The sequence below is a fragment of the Trachypithecus francoisi genome, unplaced genomic scaffold (assembly GCF_009764315.1).
Source record: "Trachypithecus francoisi isolate TF-2019V2 unplaced genomic scaffold, Tfra_2.0 Lachesis_group3, whole genome shotgun sequence".
Lineage (NCBI taxonomy): Eukaryota > Metazoa > Chordata > Mammalia > Primates > Cercopithecidae > Trachypithecus > Trachypithecus francoisi.
Window position 1 is genome coordinate 151,685,592 of NW_022681468.1, and position 23,995 is coordinate 151,709,586.

A 23,995-nucleotide genomic window follows, 5' to 3' on the forward strand; every position below is an offset into this window, starting at 1 on the left:
CATTTTTTAAAGGCAAGAAGGCATTACTTTTTTAGAAAAAGAAAAATGAAAACCACTGCTCTTTCCTCTTCCCTTTGATCCAGTCAGCCTCCTTAGGGATTGCAGATTCCTAAGGACTGAGAATGATCTTATTATTCTTTTTCTTCCATTTTAGGGCTCTCACAACATTGATATGAAGCTGAAAAGTTACTCTGAAGCTGAGCATCTTAATGTTGAAGCCACGCTGGTCATCGTCTCCTCCAACTTTCCAATTTGTTACGATATTCCTGACAGAGGGACAACCATCCTCTGAACACCAACAAGAACAGAGAGTTCTCTCTCTCAAGAGAGCAGCCCACCTCATCCAGCAGCTCTAATAACTAAAATGCCTGCAGTTACATAGGGGTGTGACTTGGGTCATCTGTCTTCTATACATGCACGAAGTACATGGCCATGCTCCCAATATTTAAATTCAACCACTAAAGAGTAAGTTTCTTCTCCAGTCTAACATTTCCATCAAAGTCTTCACTGTGCTTATATGAATTCTTATTTATCTATGTTCTTTTTAAAAAGTAAAGCCCAAACTGGAATAATTTAGATGTGGTATGACCAAGAAAAGTAGAACTAACCTGGATACCACACCAGTGTTAGCAGAGCCCAAAATGTTATTACGTTATTTTTAGCAGCCTCATCACACTGGGAGTTTATTTATGGTTTGTGGTAAATAAACACCAAAGTCTGCTCTTAAGCTACATTTTTCTATCTTGTTCACAGCCACGGTTTTTTTTTCTAAATATAGGATTTCATATATATCCCTATTCCATTTTATTCTACAGTTTCAGTCCATCACCATAGCTTGTTGGAATTTTGAAAAACTTTTAACTCCAATATACAACATAAACACGGTTATGTAGCATACCCATAATTTACGAACAAGAAAGTTAACTTATGGTGCTTTGCTTCAACTAGCATCTAAATCATGAACTTTCCAATCATTGCCATATTGTACCCATGCAACAAGTGAGTTCATGTATTAGAAAATAAGCAATATCCTCCATTTATTATTGAAGAGGAATGAATAAACAAACCTGCAATTTACATAGGAACATATTATATCCAAACATAACATCCAAATCAGGCTTCCCTTAAAGAAATAAAACGTTAGGAACCTTCAGCCAATGAGCTCAACTGGCCATGGAGAATGGGCAAAGACAGGAGCAAAATGTTATTTCCAGGCCCTGGGAGCATCATAGCAGCAGATCAAACAGCGGAGAATCCTGCCCTGATCCTCTGTGATCCACTGAGACTGGGGGAAAAAAACGTGAAGACTGCGTCAAACCTAAGGAACTGGCCCTGGGTGGGTACAGGGAGAAGCACAGAGACTTGCCTTCAGGTAAAATGAAATGGTTGCATAAAACCAAAATTTCCATTGATAATAACCAGAAACATTTGATTTACTACAAAAAAAATCAAGTATTACAAGGCACCTGTGATGGTTAATTTTAGGCGCCATTCGACTGTGCTGAAGGATGCCCAGATAGCAAAACCTTATTTCTGGGTGTGTCTGTGAAAGTGTTCCTAGACGAGATTAGCATGTGAATCAGTAGATTGAGTGGAAAGGCTTCCCCCTCACCAATGTGGGCAGGAGTCATCCAATCTGTTGAGGGACCTAACAGAACAAAAAGGCAAAGGAAGGGTGAATTAACTCTCTCTTCTTGATCTAAGATATCCATTTTCTCCTGCTCTCAGACCTGGGTCTCAGGGCTTCGGACTCACTCTGGGACCTACACCAGTGGCCACCACCCTGCTCTCTCCTCTCCCCTCTGATCTCAGGCCTTCAGACTCAGACTGGGAATTACAAAGTCAGCACCTCTGCTTTTCCAGCTTGAAGTTGACACATCATAGGATTTCTTGGGACTTCCATAATTGGGTGAGTCCATTTCCATAATAAACCTCTCTTTATGTATTTATATTTTTCTCTAGAGACACAATATACACATATTTGTATCTTATATACATGTACATGTATTAAAAATATATATAATTATATAATACATTGTTTAACATATATAAAATATTTTATATATAATACACCTGTAAAATATAACTATGTGTATATATAAAAATATATATGTATATATGTATATAAAATATATCTATGTGTGAAGATACATATATACACACACACACCTCCTATTGGTTCTGTTTCTTTGGAGTACTCTAATACAGCACCAAAGAGCTATAAAACAGTGAGGACCACAAGGCTTAAAAGAAAAAAAAGGGAAACTCTAGGTTCTGGTATTTAAGTTTTGAAATATCACTTAGATACAGAGCCACATTTACTTTCTGACCTTATTGTAGACACTAAAGATACATCAGCAAACAGAACAAAGGCCCATTTTTATAGTGCCTACATTCCAGGGCAGTGGGGGACAGACAAATATATGATATGGCAGGCAACATAAGATATTTGTAGAAAAGAGGTAGCACGGTAAGTGGGGGAGGCAATGATTGAGGTATGGGTTGGAAAGTGGGTAATGCAAGTTTTTATGGCCAGGAAGACCCCTTAAATAAGGTGATAATTTTGAGTTCCTGGAGGAAATGATAACCTCTAATGCCCTGGTAGCCCTACATTTTGTGTTTAAAGAAAAAAATAGGCAGAAAAAAAGTAGATTATGTATAAGAGATAAAAGAGGAAGAGGGGAATATGGGAAGCTTGATTAGATGTGCATCTCCAGATGTTTTCCCTCCTTAAATGGGTTTCCTTGTACATATATGACTAAAGGGACTTCATAGGGATGGTGGGGAAGAAAGATAGAGATACACAGTATCTGTGCCTCTGCAACTTACATTAGTTCATCAGTAAGTTGACTCTAACCTAAGTTCCTTTATCCTTTGATCTGACTTAAAGTAAAAAGACCTCAAAACTGGCTATGAAAATTTGCAGAATTCCAGACTTACAGGCAAAGAAAATTACATGACAGCAACCTCCTCCACTCCCACCCTGGCTCTGGCCCAGTTCTAAGACCCACCATGTGCAAGCCTGGCCCCATCTCCACACCAGTCAATCCCTCAGAAACTGGGCCTCAGCCAACTGTGGCTCCAGCCACTCCATGTTTGGTTTTTCTAAGAGGTGTTTGGTAAAGGCAAATTACCCACTTCCAAAGCCAGAATGCAGTGCTGTAGGTCATCCTCTTCTAATAAACCATTTGATCATGTTCACCTAATGGCAAAAGTTTTTGCAAAGCCTTCTCTACTTATGTTTCTTCCCAGGAATAAAACAAGTGTGTAAATGCTATTGCTGTGCTCTTACAAAGCTACAATTTTTCACCTTCCTTCTCAATTGTTGTCAATTACAATCTGTCAAGAATGCTGTGCCTAAAAGTTTGCTACCTGGTCAAGGAGATAACCCAATAGGAATAAAACCATTTTAGGGGAGTGCGTGTAAGGCCATAGGAGCTCAATGTGAAGGTCATCCATGTGGGCTGAAATAACCAGTGGGTGCTTCATAATGGGGATAATACAGGATTTAGAGCATGAAAGATGATATGTGACTGAATGAGGTTATTTTCATCAGAAAAAAAACTTACACATACAGGTAGGGAAGTATTTGTGGCATGTGCGGGGGTAAGGAGACTGACCTCCCTGGATCCCTGAGTTTTGCTTTGATGGAAACCCAGGTAGTATGTCTGGAAACCCCACCCAAGGATCTCTCTGCCTCACAGAAAACTTTCCTTGTGGAGAAAATAACTCATGTGGCCCTCTGCCCATCACTGCCATTATCATAAAGCAATCAAAGACAGAAACTAAGAGAAAACAGCTCATTTCCTTATCCTTTGCAGAAAGCACGAGTTTTCCAAGGGCAATTTTGTAAATTAAGAATTTTCCTGCGTGAAGGGGTAGGCAAGTTTTGTTAATAAACAAAAGGCCTCTAAGTTGAAGGAAATAATCACATAGTCATGCACTTAAAGAGGTCATATCCAATTCCACAGTGTTCTGTGGCATCCTTCATGGATCAGAATGGAAAAGCAGAGTTCTTCTAACGGCCACAGCCACAAGTTACCTGTCTCCAATGAAAACGGCCCTAAACTGCCAAGAACCTAAGCCAAGAAAGACCATAAATGGTGCATTTCTCTTTCAAGGTGATGCAGTATGTACAAAGCCTTTCGGTCTGAGATTTGTGAAGCTGCTTGTGCACGAATTGGATTGTGAATTTGACTGGCAGCCAATTATAAGCCAGCAGTGCTGAAAACCCATTCTATATATATGTCCATGCCAACATGTATGCATGGCATCACTGTGGACAAAGCTGGTAATCAAGAGCATCCTGTTCGAGGACAACTGCATATAGAAGACTGAGCTCCAATACCACCTCCGTCCAAGACTGTTCCAAAGAAAGTTCTCAACATACATTATCATGAGCATGAGACAGTCTCTATTTGTGCAGCCTGAAGTTTTCTCTTCCCCATAGGTACAGAGAAGTCTTCTATGGTTAAATATAGTGAATTCCAAGGTTCTCAAAGTCTTAGATTCATTTTTCCTTCATGAAGAAAGAAGGACGAGCAAACAAAAGGGGCAAATCTCCAGAGGCTCTTCCAATCTAGCCCCACCCTACAAAAGAAGGAACGGTCTATGCCTCTCACTGTTCCTCTGTCTCAAAAATACAAACATTCCCTTTTATCTTTCTCTAAACCTCTATGTCATTACTTCCCAAAGCACATCCTCCTCAGCAAACTAGTCAAATCACACTTCCCAAGATGTGCTAGAGCATTCTGGCCTCTGTACCTTTATGCCTAGCATTCTCTCTGCCCTGGAGTTTCCTTTCCTATTCCCTCTGGTAATCTAAATCAAATTTATCTCAAATGGCTCTTCCACAGAAACTTCCCCAATCACTGCAGTCTAATTGAAAGGTTCCCATCCCTTAGCTGCCACAGCTTCATTGAGCAGCGTTAAGTAGTACCTTTTCACACCATGTGTGACATGCTGCCTTGTGCGGTCATGAGTCTGAGTCAACTCCCTAACTAACCCAAAGCTTCTAGAGAGCATGGATCATTCCTAATTCACTTTTTAAACCCTAAAATCCAAATTTGTGTTTCATCTTTAGATACATACTTATTGGGTCTCCCAGTCAATGTAGATACAATTTAAGGGGCAAGTTATTTGGTGTTTGGAGGATTAATTAATGAAATAAAGTATAATGACAATAAGACTGTTCCAGACAGCAAGAAAACTAAACTTTATGCACGCAAATATTTTCTATTTAGTTTGTGATTTAGAGCCAGTGCACGGAACCCCTGAAACCTAGAAGGATTCTGCCCATGGCTGACGTGGTAGTAGATGCACGTTGGGAAAGAGGAGAAGAAAGCATATTCCCAGTTGGGGTGAGGGATGAGGCCATCACAGGCTACTGTGGGAGTGGCCAGCCTGGACGTTGATACAGCTTCTGTCCAGGTCTAGCCTCACACCACTGAGAAGTCTTTGGTCATCATGAGGAAGAAAGGAGCTATCATCTGCTTCAATCTCAACTTCTTTTCTTGCAGCCCCTGCTAATCCTCCTCTAGGTAACTCTTGCTGTTCACTCATGACATCTACACTCAATCTGATCCCTTCCTTGTTTGGGGGTCTTTACATGGTAGCAACTTGAAATTACTTTTTATATTGAGATATAATTCACACGGCATGAAATTCATCCTTTTCAAAAGGTAGGAGTTGGTAGCTTTTTAGTATATCCGTGAAGTTGTGGGACCATTACCATTATTTCCAGAACATTTTCGTCACCCCAGAAAGAAATGCCAGATCCCTAAGTAGTCATAATCTATCATCCCCTTCCCCCAATTCCTGAAAATCACTAATCTACTTTGTCTCTGCTGATTTGCCTGATCTGGAAATTCCATTTAAATGAAATCATACAATATGTGGCCTTTTGTGTCTGCTTCTTTCACCTAGCACATCATGTTCTAAGGTATATCTACCTAGTGACATTTCCTTTTATTGATGAATAATATTCCACTGTATGAATAGATCACATTTTGTTTATCCATTTGCCAGTTGGACATTCAGGTTGTGTCACTTTTTGGCTATTATGAATAATGGTCCTATGAAAATTCAGGTGTAAGTTTTTGGGTACATATGTTCTAAATTCTCTTGGGTACACACTAGAAACGGAATTGCTGGGTCATATAGAAACTAGGCAGCAAAGCCAGGAAGACTGCACCCCTGCCTACCACTCTGGAGGGAGAATCTGAGCTTCTCATTTCACACAGAACCTCAGGCAAGGATATTTCACTAGCACAAAATCATCTATGAAAACAGGTCATTAGCAGAGGGTCTCTCAGGTCATTACAAAGACTGATCATTAATAAATATGTTAACCATTCATGCATGCATATGTTTGCTGCAGCACTATTCACAATAGCAAGGATATGGAATGAATCTAAATGCCCTTCAATGGTAGACCAGATACAGAAAATGTACATATATACCATGGAATACTGTGGAACCATAAAAAAGCAGAAGATCATGTCCTTCGCAGGCACATGGATGGAGCTGGAGGCTGTTATCTTTGGGACACTAACAAAGGAACAGAAAACTAAACACTGCGGCCGGGCGCGGTGGCTCAAGCCTGTAATCCCAGCACTTTGGGAGGCCGAGACGGGCGGATCACGAGGTCAGGAGATCGAGACCATCCTGGCTAACACAGTGAAACCCCGTCTCTACTAAAAAATACAAAAAAAACTAGCCGGGCGAGGTGGCGGGCGCCTGTAGTCCCATCTATTCGGGAGGCTGAGGCAGGAGAATGGCATAAACCCAGGAGGCGGAGCTTGCAGTGAGCTGAGATCCAGCCACCGCACTCCAGCCTGGCCGAGAGTGAGACTTCGTCTCAAAAAAAAAAAAAGAAAACTAAACACTGTATGTTCTCATTTATAAGTGGGAGCTAAATGACAAGAACACATGGACACATAAAGGAGAACAAGACACACTGGGGCCTACTGGAGAATGGAGGGTGGGAGGAGGGAAAAGATGATCAGGGAAAATAAGTCAGGTTACCAGGTTTAACACCTAGGTGATGAAATAATCTGTACAACAAACCCCCGTGACAGAAGTTTACCTAGTAACAAACCTGCACATGTACCCCTGAACTTAAAGTTAAAAAAAAAAAAAACAAAGAGAATAAAGCAGTTTAAAACACTAAGAGAACACCTTACATATCCATATCATAAGCTGCCTTTTGTCAGAGAGTTCCAAGACTCAAACTGTACCAAAGCAGCTCCTGTTCTGAACATACTAGTAGTACACAAGGTATCAAACCATTCCTCTGCTATATTATTAAACACCAATTATGTATCAGGCTCTGTGCTATGCAGTGGTAAAAAGCATCACAATGTTGGTAACATTTCAGTGAGGGAAGACAATGCAGAAACAAAGATAAATATCACAGGTAACTCTGGGTGTTCGTCTCAAACATCACAGGTGTTATGTCAAGAGTCAGTCAAGGTGGTGAAGACTGGCAACCAAAGTTATGTCTTTGTTGAAGAGAAAATAAGCACATGTAACTCTGTCAAGGGCCATAGAGCCTTTCATCACGGGAGTAGAAAAACTGAGAAGTAAATTAATTGAGGAAAAATTAAATGGCAGGTGGAACAGCTTGCAGGTGGAACTGAATTCAGCCAGGCCCTTGTGCACCTTTCTGCCCCTCACAATCCCAGTTTCCACCCATTCTCATCTTGCTCCTCACCATACCTCAGTTCAAATTGCTGCCAGTCCCCAGAGTGAAACCGTGGAGATTTCTTGGCTCCCATACTCTTCTCAGCCAACCACCCATCCAGGAGCCCAGATAGCTCAGCTCTACTCATTCCTCTTTGGACCGGTCCTGGGTGAGGACTCTGACAGTACAGGGGTGACTTCATGGACAGTGGGCCACATGGGACTAACCCTGTTTGATAGCTCACTTTTTGCCCCATGGAGACCCAAAGCTTTTTACCAGGTAGGCTATACTAATTGGGACCTATAGGAGCAGAACTGGGCTTTCAACCATCAGCAGGGGTTGCCTTGACCTTGAACTTCAGACATGCCCACCCAAATAACCAGAGCCAAGAGTTGATTATGCACACACTCACTAGCAAGCACAAAACTGAGCTTGAGGCTTTCTTTCACTATTCAGCACAATTCTCTTTACCTCTTACTTCACTTCCACATGTAACTGTATTGTCTACTCTTATTCAGACCCCATTGGATTACTTCTTGTTTCTGGGCCTTTGAAATTGACATCAGGTTTTGGCATCCTGGAGATTAACTTTGTCTCTTTCTCTTCCTCCTTCAGACTCAACACAACACAGCTCCAGCCCTTGAGAGCTCATTCTAGAATGGCCTAGCCCCCAGCCATGATCCAGGATGGGCTTTCCAGGTTATCACAAGAAAGTGGTGATGGGAGGCAGGAAGCTGAGAGATTCTACTCCAGTTGTCTTCCTCTGACACTCAAGTCAAGGGCCAGGCCTACCTAGATTGTGACTTCATGGTGTGGACCTTAAAGCCAGGCTTCCCAGAAACAGCATCTCCAGCTGCATCCTCAAGCTCCTCATCAGTAATTAGATCTAGGAGCTCTTTTGCCCCACTGGTCCAGGTGAGGTCACCCATGGGGAAATCAAATAGCTTAGGTAAACTCCAAACTCTACACAGCAGCTCTGCTTCCTCTTGCTCTCCATGGCCATATCGCAGACTATCCAGGCCCCAGCCCATTTCCCACAACCCCATTCTGCATGTCAAGTCCTGAGTCGTGAACAAGCTCCTCAGCTGGTCATGATCTACTACCCTGTAGAGAACTACTGTGATTAAAGGAATATAGAAAGATCTGAAAACAACCCCCAAAAATTACATGGTTTTCTGTTACAATGAGAAGCTGTCCATCACTTATATAGGCTTACATATCCTGTTTCAGCTTATATTTTTTGAATGATTCCTCTCAATAATCCATTTTGAGGATAAAAGAAGTTCCCGGGAATCCACACTGCTATTCTTGTACCTTAAGTGATTTTGGTCAGAGTTATAAGACCTTGATTTCAGGCCTAGCTTTTCAAATTGAAAAGCTACTCAAAAGAAGATGGTAAATGTCTAGGGAGACTTGGCCTGTGACAGGGACCTTTGACTCAACTATAATAAGGAAAGGAGTAGAGGGCTCTGTTTTTCTTCACAATTCCTTAAGTTGAAGGCCTCATCAACACAAAGTGCTTCATGGGGTCTCGTGCAGAACTTTCCAAAACAGAGCAATTTCCAGAGTGAGAAACATGTGAGTTGTTTTGGAAAATGAGGATCTCTGGTCATCATCAGTTCGTAATTGTTAAAATTTTATGATTGAGGTTAAAAGGAAGGTTTTTGGTAACAAATTTCACAAATCAAAACAATGACAAAATTATTCCAAATTTGTGACTCTGTATGACAAATAGGAAATGTTTGTTCTTTGACAGAAATTCTTTTTCATGCTCTTCTTCCAAAGAAAAGTCTGGATGCTCTTTGATAAATTTATTTTGCTTTTTAAAGAAAAGAAAAGAATATGGTCTGGAAGGCACTCTCCAAAGCAGATGCCTGGTGGTTGGATTGTTACCTGTTTATCCCAACAGGCATCTCACAGTGCCAGCAAGACATGCACCTCATCCCAGCCAACCCCCTGGGATATCAGAATGGGCCATGCAAGCATTAGGTGCAGAGAAAGATGGAGCAGGCCCCATAATGAGGTCACTTCACACCTACGAGTAAGCCTCCCGTAAGGACCACCCATCTTCTATGCCCACTCCCTCCCTGCTTGCCCACCCACCTAAACTGTCAGAATGCAGCAACCATTTTACAGCACTTTTCTATTCTTAACGCACTTCAAATTTTTTCTGCCCAATGAATGTCTGGTTTGTGGATTATTTTGCCCCAGACATATCCATTTGCATTTTTCCATGATGATTCGCATTTTGTCCCTGCCTTTCCCATTTTTCTAATTCCTTTAGGTTACTCTTTTGCTTCTGCTGGTGTTTGCCACATTTCCCCATTCAGAATCATCTGTGAATTTCATCTTCAAGCCCTTTCTCTCTAAGGTCTTTAATTAAGACAGGTCTGAGTTGCTACGACAGGCCAGCTTCCCTACTCACTCTGAGACCACCCTCCTGAACCAGCCCAGTGTCCTGAAGTCTGTTTACTTTCACCCAGAACATTTTTCCATCCACATGATGAAACAGGCAGCCAAGATGATCTGCCTTCATTTATGCCACTTTTCAGGACACTTTGTTAACTGCCAAACTTCAGAATTCATGGATGGAACATTTGTTCCTGTCTGTTTTTACGTTGGCATTACAAACAAAAGGGTTTGCTTTTGTGTCAAGGGCTGTACAGGACATTTTTGTCAATTTAATATGTGTAACATGGACATACAGTCCTCCTCTCCCCATCGTGTGGGCTACTGCATTCCCTTCTATGCCCCCAAATTGTTCAGAAAGCTCTCTCCTTTCCATTGTGGTACAGGACAAACCATCTTCCCTGCAAGATACTCCCCAGGAAACCAAAGCCAAATCCTTCCAACATGATTGGAAATGGGTCTGCAACGAGAATTCAGGGTCTCAGGGGCAAATTAGATTTTTAAATTCTATTTGAGTCTAAGGGAAATACTAGAAGGGTTCTTCTGGCTTCTGACACTATCTCTGTGGGTTTGGCCAATTGTTTAACCTCCCTGAGCCAATTTTCTCAGTCATGAGAAAGATTTGAACTAGACAGTATCTAAGGCCACTTCCAGCTATAGATGTAGGATTCTATCTGAAGAATGGCACAGAGTACGGAAAGAGTGCTTCCCTCCCAACAGATACTCTCACTGCAGAGGCAATGACCATAGGGCTGAGACTGGGGCCCTTTCAGAATTGAAGAGCTCTCTTTAACATCTCCAAGAGCTGTTCCATTCATTTTTACTATGGCTTTTTTTTTAGTACAGTCTCTCTCTGTCGCCCAGGCTGGAGTGCAGTGGGGCAACCTCAGCTCACTGCAAGCTCCACCTCCCGGTTCACGTCCTTCTCCTGCCTCAGCCTCCCGAGTAGCTGGGACTACAGGCACCCGTCACCATGCCTGGCTAACTTGTATTTTTGGTAGAGACGGGGTTTCACCATGTTAGCCAGGATGGTCTCCATCTCTTGACCTCATGATCCTCCCACCTCGGCCTCCCAAAGCACTGGGATTATAGGCATGAGCCACCGTACCCAGCCATGGCTTTTTAAATAGTATTGTGAAGATAGGCTCAAAAATCAGCCCCCCCAAAAACTGTGAAGTCTACAGTCTGTCTCTGTTCTTTGTACACTAGCTTTTAAAATGGCTTGTTCACTTTGTTCCAACACTTCTCCTCTTCGGGGTTCTATCCTATCACCTGTTTTAAGCACTTCAATTCAGGTGCTCATAAGTGACACAAAACGTCATTCCCAAAGGTACTTTCATTAATCCAATGACTCAGAGAAGGACTCCTCTAAGGTAAAACGTTATCCATTCGTTCTTAAAATATTGAGCACCTACTAAATGCACATTGATAAAAATAGGGTACACAAAGTCAAAGGGACATAGTTTCTACTCTCAAAGAGTTTGTAGTTTCACAGGGGGAGTCAGACAAGTGAACAGACAAGTCAACATATTTACAAGAGTGGCTTGTACAAGTTCAAAATGGGATGACCACATGATTTACAGTACAAAGCAGTACATTTTTACAGTCAACAGGTACAATATTAACCAACGTGCCCATAAAAAATGCATAAGCCAAGTCCATCGTAGGCAAACCAGCATCTATGGTCATCCTCGCTAAAGAGAAAATATATTAGGCCTCCTTATGTCCCCATTGAGAGTAGGCCACACATTACTCAGGTAAGACCTAATCCCAGAGAATTAAGGGATGCCTGACACAGAAGTAGCAGCGGTTTGCATTCCTTTTTCAAATGACTGGTGATGATTTTTTGATAAACCATGCTACTTATCTGTTTCTCTCTCTCTTTACTAATAGCTCCCCAGTAGCGGTAGTCATCAGTAGAGTCCTAACATAACAAAAGCACCAGATTTCTAGGTGTCTATTCTATGAGGGAATAACTTGCTTGGTCCCTTATGAGGCTTCTGCTCCTGGGGATCTGTTGGTTTGGGCTCGCTTCTGTTATCTTCAGTGAGCTTAACTATGAAACACTGCCCGTGAAGTTAATCCCAGGGGCCTGGATTATGGGTGTTAATTATCCCTTTTTCTAGATCTTCCATGGTAGCTCCAACATTACAATGAATTCAATACCCTCTCGTAATTGTATAAATTTTCAGTGCAAAAAAAAAAAAAATTGCTTTTCTGCACCATTAGCCCCAGTCCAAGGCTTTTCTACCAGGAAGTCAGGTTCAGGAATTTAAGAAAAAAAAGAAAACCTATTAGCTAAATATATATTTGTAATCAGGGTGCTCGCTCCCCACACTCTATTGCTCAAGATGCTGAATCTCTCACAAGAGTTTATTCCTTTGCCTTATCACTCAACATTCTATTATAAAAATTAGTGTCCTCCAGCACTCCCTGAAAATTTCTCCCCAAAATAACTGCAGCCTAGAGACTTGGGTGGGCCCAAGTAGGCCAAGTCATCTACCAGGCAGAGCTCTCCACACAAGGGCCAACTTCAATCTTCCATCTAGAGGATTAGCCAGACCCGCAGAACAAAACAGAGCACTGTGGCCCGTGACCTACGTCCCTCCACAGTGACATCATCCAGGAAATTCATAGTGTGGGCCTCATCTTGGCTCTTCGGTATCGCACACCACAAACATAAGAACCATATCAACATAGTGCTTAGCTAGCAAGTAACCCCACAACTTAATCAAATAAGTGCCTAATTAGAACTCATCCTCCACCATGAATAAGTGGTAAGATTCAAACTTAAAAAGCCAATAAACACATGAAAACATCAAGAATATATTATTTCATACACATCAAATCGGAAAAAAATTAAGTCTTCCAACATACAAGCTGGCAAGGATGTAGGAAAACAAGATGTCATATGGTAATGATGACAGTATAAATACCTACCAGCAGTTTGGAAAGCAATTTCACATTATCTGGAAAAGTTGAAAATAAATATATCCTTCCACTAAGTAGTTTTGCTTCCAGGTAAATTACCCTAGAGAAACACACACACGTGCCCAAATAGGCTTCTGCACAGTTGGTTGTGGCAATGTTATTTACAATAGTAAATTGTAAGTTATCCAAATGCCATCAATAGAGAATGGATAAACTGGCATAAGTTCATGTAACGGAATACTAGGTCACTGTTAAAGTGAATAAATGAGTAATGACATAGGTGGTAATGTGGATGAAATTGAAAAATACAAAGTTGAGCAAAATAAGAAAACTTATAGTATGTTCATTTCTAAAACTCAATACTGGCCAGGCACGGTGGCTCACACCTGTAACCCTAGCACTTTGGGAAGCCAAGGTGGGCAGATCACTTGAGGTCAGCAGTCTAAGAGCAGCCTGGCCAACCCGGTGAAACCCCATCTGTACTAAATACAAAAATTAGCTGGGAGTGGTGACGCACACCTGTAATCCCAGCTACTCGGAGGCTGAGGCAGGAAAACTTCTGGAACCCGGGAGGCAGAGGTTGCAGTAAGCAGAGATCACACCACTGCACTCTAGCCTGGGTGACAGAGCAAGATTCCGTCTAAAAATAAAAACTAAAAAACTAAAAAACTCAGTGCTATAGAGAGAACACATCCATGTCTAAGTATAACAATCTATGTAAAAAGAATACTAATTTAAAGATAGTGGTTATTGCTAGGGAGGGAGGAAATGAATTATCTATACTATTTTTTAAAGAAAGATCAAATATAATGAAATATTAATATCTGTTAAACCTGGATAGTAGATGCATAAATACTTATAATTTTTGTTTTTGTGTGCAATTAACATTTTTGTAGCTTAAGCAAAACTTATTTCTGAAAAAAACTATCAAGTATTAACTAAACAGATAATTCTATAGGTGAGTAAATCAATACATGATTGAGCACCCTGAATACTGAGGCATGTTACACAAACAACAGAACACATTGCAGCTTCAAACACCATTAGCAAGTATCAAATCTTACGCTACATTTGACGTGAGGAAACTAAGACACCAAGATATTAAGTGACTTCATACAAATAGCCAGAACTGGAACCCAGAACTCAAAACCTGCAGTCAGGACTCTTCTACCATGCCTCGGGTATATATCATCGCCACCTTCATTAGAAATAGATGCAAAGAATTGTACACATTAGAAGTGGTATGGAGAACCAAGAGTTAGGACTGTCCTCAATCGAGATTCATTCCCGGAAGGTTCTCTCAATGTAAAAATAATATGCATAAACTGTCTGAGAAAACTACATAGCAGCTAACTTATACCACAGCTTCACCACAAACCCAGAATAACTTCTTCCAGTTGTCAATTATGGGCAAACACCATGAAAGAAAAAGGTATCCCAAGGAATTGTTGACTAGAGCCCTGCTTATGACCTGGTTGGCAGAAAATCCCCTCCTCATCCTTCTGCAGGACCCTAGCAGGTCAATGCCACCCAATGCCTCTTAAAGCTCATGCATCCTGATCCCCTGGGCAACCTCTAGATGCCCTGATGCAGATAATTCACTGGCAGAATCTGAAGAGAGTGAGCTTTCCCATTTATTTCTGTCATCTTCTCCCTATCTATGTTAGCCATAGTTTCATTTATAAAGTATGTATTATCTGAATTGAAGACTGGGTTTTCCAAGTCCTTTCCAGACCCTGGGCTTTAGCATAATTAATAGCTCATTTTATTGACTGCTCGATAGACAATGTTCTATATACTTTGATTATTAACTCATGTAATCCCCACAAAACCCCTGCGAGGTAGAGAATATAATTGTCATCATTTTAAAGACAAGAAATTACAAGCAGAGACAGACTTAAAAACATTTCCCAGGGTCACACAGCTAATAAAGTGTTGGAAGAGGATTGAAACCTAGGTTATTTGGTTCCCGAGCCTCAACCATCACACACTACACCAAATTCACGTTATTCTTTGAGTACTTCCTCGTTTTTGGAAAACAATTAGAAAAATGGAGACAGTATCTTATTAGTTCACTACCTTTGATTCAGCTACTGTGGAAGTCACAATGGCGGAGAGAGGGCCAAGAAAAGCAACATGGCCCAGGCTCCGGAGCCTATGCCCGCAGATGCAGCATCAAACGAACCACCTGTCCCTCTTCATGGTGACTTTATAATTGTGAAGGGCAGGGACCTGGGTCTGTCTTGCTCACCATATTTCCTCACTACTTAATAAAGAATCAGGCACAAGTGTAGTAAATATTTGTCAAGTGAATCAAAAATGACAAAGTAATGTTCTATACAAGAAAGGAACATGCTGATGTGTCCAGAGTTGGTTCCTTCCAGTGAGTTCGTGGTCTTGCTGACTTCAAGAATGAAGCTGTGAACCTTCACAGTGAGTGTGACAGTTCTTAAAGGTGGCATGGACCCTAAGAGTGAGCAGCAGCAAGATTTATTGCTAAGAACCAGAGCAAAAGAACGCTTCTTCCACAGGATGGAAGGAGATCCCAGCAGGTTGCTGCTGCTGGCTGTAGGGGGGGAGGGGCGGCTTTTACTTCTTTATTTGTCCCCTCCCATATTCCATTTCTGTTCTATCAGAGGGCCCCTTTTTCAATCCTCCCTGTAATTGGCTACTTTTAGACTCGCACCAATTGGTGCATTTTACAGAGCGCCAACTGGTGCACTTTACAATCCTCTTACTAGCTAGAGTGCTGATTGGTGCATTTTACAATCCTCTTGTAAGACAGAAAAATTCTCCAAGCCCCCACTCAACCCAGGAAGTCGAGCTGGGTTCATCTCTCATTGATACTATAGAAAATTGAGGAATGAGGGTAGCCCCCAGAAGTATTTCCAAGGTCTCAAGGGTGTGCTTGAGATGAGGCTGAGAGTGACCTTTGATTCATCCCAAAAAAAGATATGCTTCCATTCCTGAGAGTTCCTCTGGTGGAACTTAAATCTAACATCTGCTAGGAAAGGTCAGTTAAGTTGATATTCAGAAAATCAACTGTTCAACTATTGTTCTGTGCCATGAGATCTTGAGGATCCTCATGAATCCGATCAGGTCTTTGCCTTTCAACATCAAAGAAAATTAAAGGCCTGGCTTGGTGGCTCATGCCTATAATCCCGGCACTTTGGGAGGCCAAGATGGGCCGATCACCTGAGGTCAGGAATTCGAGACCAGCCTGACCAACATGGAGAAACCCCATCCCTACTAAAACTACAAAGTTAGCCAGGCATTGTGGTGCATGCCTGTAATCCCAGCTACTCGGGAGGCTGAGGCAGGACAATCACTTGAACCTGGGAGGCGGAGGTTGTGATGCTCCGAGATCACACCATTGCACTCCAGCCTGCGCAACAAGAGTGAAGCTCTTAAAAAAAAAACAAAAAAAACACACACACAAAACCAATGACAACCAGGAGTGGTGGTGCATGCCTGTGGTCCCAGCTACTCAGGAAACTGAGGCAGGAGAATCTGAGTCCGGGAAGTTGAGGCTGCAGTGAGCCGAGATCCTGCCACCACATTCCAGCCTGGGTGACAGAGATTTGATCAAAAAAAAAAGAAAAAAAAAAGAGACAGAACTAAAAATGGCAGTCAACGTCAATCCCATTAGTCGTGTGAGCCTGTACCAATAAATATTACAAAGCTGGCCTTTAGCAGAGACAAGGATGGCTGCATACACCTCTCAGCCTTGATTGAGATTCAGGTCTTCTCTGCCACATTCTAGAACTTTTATAGTTGGTGTATTTGTGCTTTATAAAGGAATTTATGGCTGAAGAACTTCCAAAACTTTCCTGTGACCCACTTCTACACAGCTGTCTTTGTCACTCTCAGAAGGCATGGGTCCTGATGCTGGTTAGTGATCTCAGCAGCCAGGTCTCTAAGGAAATTCCAGGTTACCCACAAGCATTTCAAGAGTCTTGGAAATTCTCTAATGAACTAAACCAAACATGCAGGGGCACAGTTTTAACAGGGCCAGATAGGCCCCCAGGGCATGGAGGTATGTATTTCACTGGGCCCCTGTGTTTGCAGGGGGTCGGCACGGTAACCTCATGAAGTTTGGGGGCCCTTCTTTGGTGTCCAGCAGCTTTCTCTGAAGGAGAACTGTGTTTGCTTGGTGCTCTCCCATCCTTCGAGGCCTCCAGAAAGCCTTTTTGATTGCTGTTTCGGAGCACACTTCAGAGAGCAAAAGCCAGCAAAAATCTCTTAGATCTTCTGGCCACAAGTCCTATATTCCCCGTCCCTAGCCTGAATGCAAAGCTGAGAGGAGGGGGTCTGTAGGGGAGGAGAGCAGAGTGAGGGACAAGCTTCCTTTGCTGTTGGCTTCATCTCCAACCACAAGAAAATTTTCCACCATTTCCATTATTGCTGGCATGCAGCCACACTGTAGGAAGACAGACTCTCTGTTGAGAGAGGAGCGATGGAGTGTGGTGAGTAAGTCGGTGAAGCAGGCAGGGAGGAAAGGAGAGCAAGCAGGAAAGCAAGGAGAGAGAAGCAAAGATGGCAGAGAGAGGAGAAGGCGCTGCCTATTCGTGGGCAGGGCCAAAATGGCTGGGCAGATCTCTGTGTTGGATGGAGTTAGATCCATACATTTAATCATGAATCATATTGAGCCAATACAAGTTGCCTTAACTACACTGTGAAAGAAATTTCCTTTTAATTTTATGTCATTCAAAGTAAGCTTAATATTCATGAGGGAGAAGGGCTGAGGGACCTCCTGGCTACTGGTTTTATTATTCCAAAAAGATCTGAGTTTTTTCCAGATTTTCCATGATGCAGTTGCTATCTCCCAACCCTGAAAAACAATAAGGACATGTAAATACACTGCCTCGCAGGTACCCAGATTGACTGCGGGACATGTCCATTCTGATTTAATGATACAACATCGGCACACGCTGCCACCACTTACGATCTGCTGAACCTGGAGATGACCTTATCAGACCTTCCCGGCAAAAATACTGTCTAGACGTGGAGGACATAGAGACGCTTTCCCCTATTCCAACATGAACTACAATGTCCGTAAAGTAATGCCATCCTGAGAGTTAAGCTTTAAAATACAATCATAACGGGTCAGAGCAGATATAAAAATTCTGGGACCCTTTGTGTTCCTGGAAAGAAAAATGAGAGGCAGGATAGACAAATGTCCAGGTAATAAAGGGAGGAGGAAATGCCAGGGAACCAAGCATAGCCCCAGACAAGGGAAAGATAGCACACACATCCAGTCACAGGGAAGGAGAATGGCAAGTTAGCAGAGCAAACCAAGGCATCACAAATAGCTCCTTCCTGCCCTGAAGGAATGTTAAAATTTCTTCAGAAGTGGAGTCAGTCTTTTGAAGGGTGAACATCTCTGGGTCTTCTCAATGCAATCCCACCCTAGAAGACATTTCTGGAAAATATTTTAGAACTTTGGTCTTTGATACAATTTCTCTTTGTTTTGATATAGATTCACTTTTGGTAATTTATCTCATATCTATGAAGATCTACATTGTGATTTTTTCTGTGTTTCAAAATTTTTCAATTTAACAAATCATTATCATATAAAGAAGTGCTTAACAAGGCTTGAAAATGTAAATCAGTGCTAATTTTAGCATTATTGCCATTAAGATTTTTCCTTAACCTGGACAACTATTTGTGCTATTTAATCAGGAGAATAGGCCGGGCGTGGTGGCATACTTTGGGAGGCCAAGATGAGAGAGTCACTTGAGCCCAGGAGTTCAAGACCAACCTGAGCAAAATAGTGGGACCCTCTCACTACAAAAAAAACTAAAAAATTAGCAGGGCTTGGTGGCGCATGCCAACAGTCCCAGCTACTAGGGAGGCTGAGGTAGGAGGATCACTTGAGCCCAGGAGGTCAAAGCTGTAGTAAAACTTGATTATGCCGCTGCATATTCACAAAGTGGGACCCTGTCTCTAAATAAATAAATCATCATCATCAGGAGACTTTGTCTTTTGTCTTTTAGCCATCTCATTCATCAGAATTTCCTAATCTCCCCAAAGCCCAGTCCAAGTTTGGGTTAAAGCTCAGGTGAATAAAAGAGAGAAACAGGGTTTAGGCACTTAATATCACCCAGTGGTGCTAGAGACAAGCTTGAAGAATCGTGGTAAATTAAACAAAAGGTACCAGTGCCAGCTCAGTGGGCCAGGGGAATTTTTACGTATCATTAGAGCCTGTCATCTTTTACCTTGGGTCGGTGGACATATATGCACCATTGATAGCCTGTTTAATCATCTACTCTATTCACTTGAATGTAAGAATTCTCTGGCGGGGATGAGCTCAAATAATGGATTTAAACGTAAATAAATGGAAGAATGGTTTAAAAATTCTTAGGACAGTTTGTCTAAAACATATCACCTGTTCATAAATGATAGCAGGTTTCTGCAACGATCAGGGGTCCACGGCCTCTTCCCTCAGCAGGGCACTGTCTACTTGCTGTCAGTGAGAGGTTACTGCCAAGCATGGCACAGGCATCGCTCCAGGTGTGCCTCTCATGGAAGGCCTTATTTCCCCATCAGTACACACCAGAATGAAAGCTCTAGGAGGTTATGCTCCAAGCACATCTGGCTTGTTTACCAGTATATCTGCAGTACCTCGTCCAGCAGTTCATAGTTTGCATTCAATAAATATTCACTGAATAAATGAATGGCTATTTCCAGTTGTCTATCACCAAGTCAGTTTTCAAACATTTCTCAATTCAAGCTTAGAATCTGACCTCCTTCCCTGCCTCCACTCCCCCATCCCCACCAATAATATTCTGCAAGAACGCAAAATTTGAAACTTGCATTGAACTATGTTCCTCTTCTCTGCACTCTATATTGGGTCCTACCAACTTCTTCCTCAATTTATCTTCAATGATTATCTTCTTTGTCTCCCTGCCAATAGCCAAGGCCACGGTACGTACCCCAAGCTTTTAATAGTTTCTCTATTTCTCTCCTTATTTAATACGTCCAGCAAACTGGTACTATACCTACTATACTGAGTTCTAGCAGAGCCTCTTTACTTCCTAGACTACAACGATTTCATGTTTGTGCCCAGGTAAGCACAGACTGCAGGGTACAAAGGAGCAAGTGATGACTAACCCTCCTGCCACTGATACTGAGAAAGTTGCCTCCCCACCCTGAATCTCTGCTGTCTCATCTGTACAATGTGAGGCTTGGGACACTTGGTTTCCAAAGGTACATCCATACTAAGATACCCCTATTAGTATCCTGCCAGCTCCACAATATCTTCTATTAATTCACATTCCTCATCCATCGAAACCATGCACTCACTCCCATGCCATACAGGCAAGTTACCTTCTACTCCAGTCAGGCCTCTTATCCTATAGCCAATAGGCTCAATTTTGCAATTAATCTTGGTTCATCCTACTTTTTTCTCCACGTTTCATACCAAGCTCTGCCCCTTTATCCATATAAATTCCGTGTTTCCTTCGAGATCTCAAGATCTAACTCAATTTTGGCTTCTATGACTCTTCCCTAACTCACCTGTCTATAATGGCATCTACTTTATCCAAGACATTGTAGCAAAGTGTTACATGGTCTTCCCCAAAAGAGACACTTTTACAAAGGAAGGTCTCTGCAGGGAAAAAACAGTCAGCCTCCAAAGGAAGGGAGTAGTACTCAGTTCTCAATCTTTAAAATCATGTGCCTGAGCTGGGCACCGTGGCTCATGCCTCCTAGCACTTCGGGAGGCCGAGGCAGGCAGATCACTTGAGCTCAGCAGTTCGAGATGAGCCTGGGCAACATGGTGAAACCCCCTCTCTAACACAGACATAAAAAATTAGCGGGATATGGTAATGTGCACCTGTGGTCCCAGCTACTCAGAAGGCTTAAGTGGGAGGATCATTTGAGCACAGGAGGCAGAAGTTGCAGTGAGCCATGATTACACCACTACATTCCAGCCTGGGCAACAGAGCCAGACCCCATTTAAAAAAAAGAAAAATCATTTGCCTGCCCAAGTTAAACATTAATAAAACCAGTTTTTACTTATCTATGTTTTAAGTTTACATACAACAAATGATATGAAGAAAAATTTATCCTCTGGTAATTAACATGGAAGAAGTTTCCTTTGCAAGAATAGTGTGTTGCTACAGAAAATAAAGAGGATACTTTGAATGGATGAAACCCCAGAGAATATGGTCAACAATAGATGGATCCATCAGTGCCCTTTAAGGAGGTTACTTCCTATTAACCATAGAACTTTCATTTGACCACTCAAATGAATGAAGTATTCTACTGTAATAAGATACGGAATGAGACTTTGCTGCTGCCTAGAATTTTTGACATTGTGCTAAGCTGAGAGCAATCAAGGAAAGGTAGCCTTACATTCCAAGGAGATGTTAAATACACATTCACATGACTGACTAAAAAACTACAACACTAGCCCCATGATTCTTAGACTGCCTTGTATCTGCAGCTTATTGAAGAGCTCACGGACACATTTGAACACAGAAATTTGGACCTACTTCCCACATACAGAATCACACATGTGCAATCTTGTTTGAAAAACAAAAGAATTAGATTGAAATTAGGTTGTCTCCAAAAAGCCACAGGCCAAATAGAACAGCACACTATTTAAGAACATGTTGTTGGAACTGGATTTAAGTCATGCATCTGCCATTTACCAGCCAGGGAATCTCAGCAAAGTTACTCCATCTTCGTAAGTCTATTTCCTCATCCTTAAAAATGCAGATAATGGCCGGGCACAGTGGCTCACGCCTGTAATCCCAGCACTTTGGGAGGCTGAGGAGTGTGGATCACCTTAGGTTGGGAATTTGAGACCAGCCTGGCCAACATGGTGAAACCATCTCTAATAAAAACACAAAAATTAGCCAGGTGTCACGACGTATACATGTAGTCCCAGCTACACGGGAGGCTGAGGAAGGAGAATTGCTTGAACCCAGAAGGTGGAGGTTACAGTGAGCTGAGATTGTGCCACTGGACTTCGGTCTGGGTGACAGAGCGAGATTTTGTCAAAAAAAAAAAAAATCAAAAAAAATCAAAACACACACACACACACACAAAGCAGATAATCACAGTAGCTATTTCACAAGGTTTTGTGAGAATCAGAAGTAGTGATACTTGTACATGCTTAGCACAGAGCCTGTCCCTGAGTCAATGAATGTGATTTATTATTATATACCAGACATTCAGCCAGCCAGCCCTAGAAACTGGGCTCAGAAAGGCATTTGCTTCTCCATCTAGAACACAAATATTTATTCTTTATATGAAAGATCCTTTTCCTGTTTCATGGGAGATTTTGCATCCCAAGTAAACAACTATAAATCTCAAGTACACATCTGGATTTCAGTGGCTAACAGCGAATACCAATAGAAAGGATGCAGGGATGGTGAAAAACCTGTTTTCCACAGTTCTTCCTAAAATTTTGCAGCTGGTAGAGGCTCCCCAGTGGGAGAATCACCACTGAATTTTACACCCTTCCCTGATTACATCAATAAGCAAAGGTATCTTTCCATTTCTTCATAATTGTCTGTCGTGGGAAAAAAAAAAAGCTAAACAAAAGAGAAAAATCTTAAGAGACACAAGTTGTAGTGTAAAGAGTCACATAAATAAAACTGAGTCAGGAACCATGAGTTCACACAACTTTATTCTTACGAAGATCTCTATAAACATAAATGGTTCTACCGCTGAGGATGACATCATTGAGCGCCTTCCCTGTTAAACACTGAGAGATACTACTGAGCCACACCAATTATATTTTTCCACGTTACCAATAACTTTCCATGTTACCAGAACCACACTTTGCCTGTGTTACAGCACATTCCTCTTGGTGCCTGGAATACATAGGCTCTCTCTTTTCTAACTTTACTGATCTTGGCACAGATGGTTACTGTGACCTTGGATGTCTTAGGGCCCATAATCAAACCAACTGAGTTAATTGGCTTAGACACTCTTAGGAGTGACGCAGCGCCCCCACCTCTGGGATAACACCACTGTATTTCTAAAACTGCTTGTGGGAAATTTACAGGGTCATGGTCATGTTATTTACATGCAAATAGGAAAGAAAATCCATTCCAGCAGGCCACATTCTAACTACAAACACAAGAGGTTATAAATACACAAGAGGAAAACCAGTCTGTTAGCATTATCTCCAAAGGCCTAGGTAAAGGAGCCAACTGCTTAGCCATCACAAAGGACTTGGGCAAAATCCTGTGACCCCTGGCATCAGATATTCTCCTTATGCTAATTTCACAGATAGCGTCTTTTGCCTAACATTTTCATGATTAAGCCAAGGACAGCATAAAATATATGCATTTCTTAGAATTCCATTTGTATTGTAAATCACTTCTCTGTGCTGCTCTGAGGGCAGCAGGAAGTCTCAGACTGGTCTTCAGTCTTCCTCAAGGGCTTTCTCTGACCTCTTTATTAAGAGCAGAAAGTTGCTAGTAAACATTCAACCAACTACACCTCCTCCAAGCTCAAGCTCTCTGTCAAGTTCAGATCTGATGGCTTTAGAGCAATGTTCAAAGTCAGTTCGTCAACCTTTATCCCTAAAGTTAAATTTTTTATTTTAAATAATTTACTTAGTTTGCAAATTTGAGCGGTTTATTAGCCTCCCTGGGAAAATAAGGAAGGAAAGCTTTAATCTCATCATCTTGGGTTATCTGAAAACCACCTGCACTGCTCAATGGGGGAGAAAAGTTGATCCACAGCACCATCTCCTGGTCATTCTTGGGTGTTGCACTGAGCATCAAAAGAAAAGCTGAGCACTTCTGAAGAGTGACTTTCAGGCCATTAAAGCACACCAAGCCATCGATGGTCAATCAACTATACCTAAAATATAAAAGTGTGCATGTGGCCTTCCCAGCAACCCCCAGGATGTTGATTTGTACCAAGTATTAGATTTCATCAGTGTGGCATAAACCCAGATACGCTAAAAGCTAGCAAGAACATGCAGGTTTCAAAGAGAAATTGAAA

At 41.9% G+C, this 23,995-nt stretch overlaps 1 long non-coding RNA gene across 4 annotated transcripts in view; it reads left to right on the forward strand.

Annotated features, from left to right (window-relative positions):
- LOC117070890 overlaps nucleotides 1-23,995 on the forward strand; it is a 749,288-nt gene that overhangs the window by 701,431 nt on the left and 23,862 nt on the right. For all 4 annotated transcript variants that reach the window (XR_004432091.1, XR_004432090.1, XR_004432092.1 and 1 more), the window contains 3 exons: nucleotides 155-465; nucleotides 1,215-1,372; nucleotides 1,813-1,909. This is a non-coding gene — a long non-coding RNA (uncharacterized LOC117070890). The remainder of the gene's footprint in view (nucleotides 1-154; nucleotides 466-1,214; nucleotides 1,373-1,812; nucleotides 1,910-23,995) is intronic.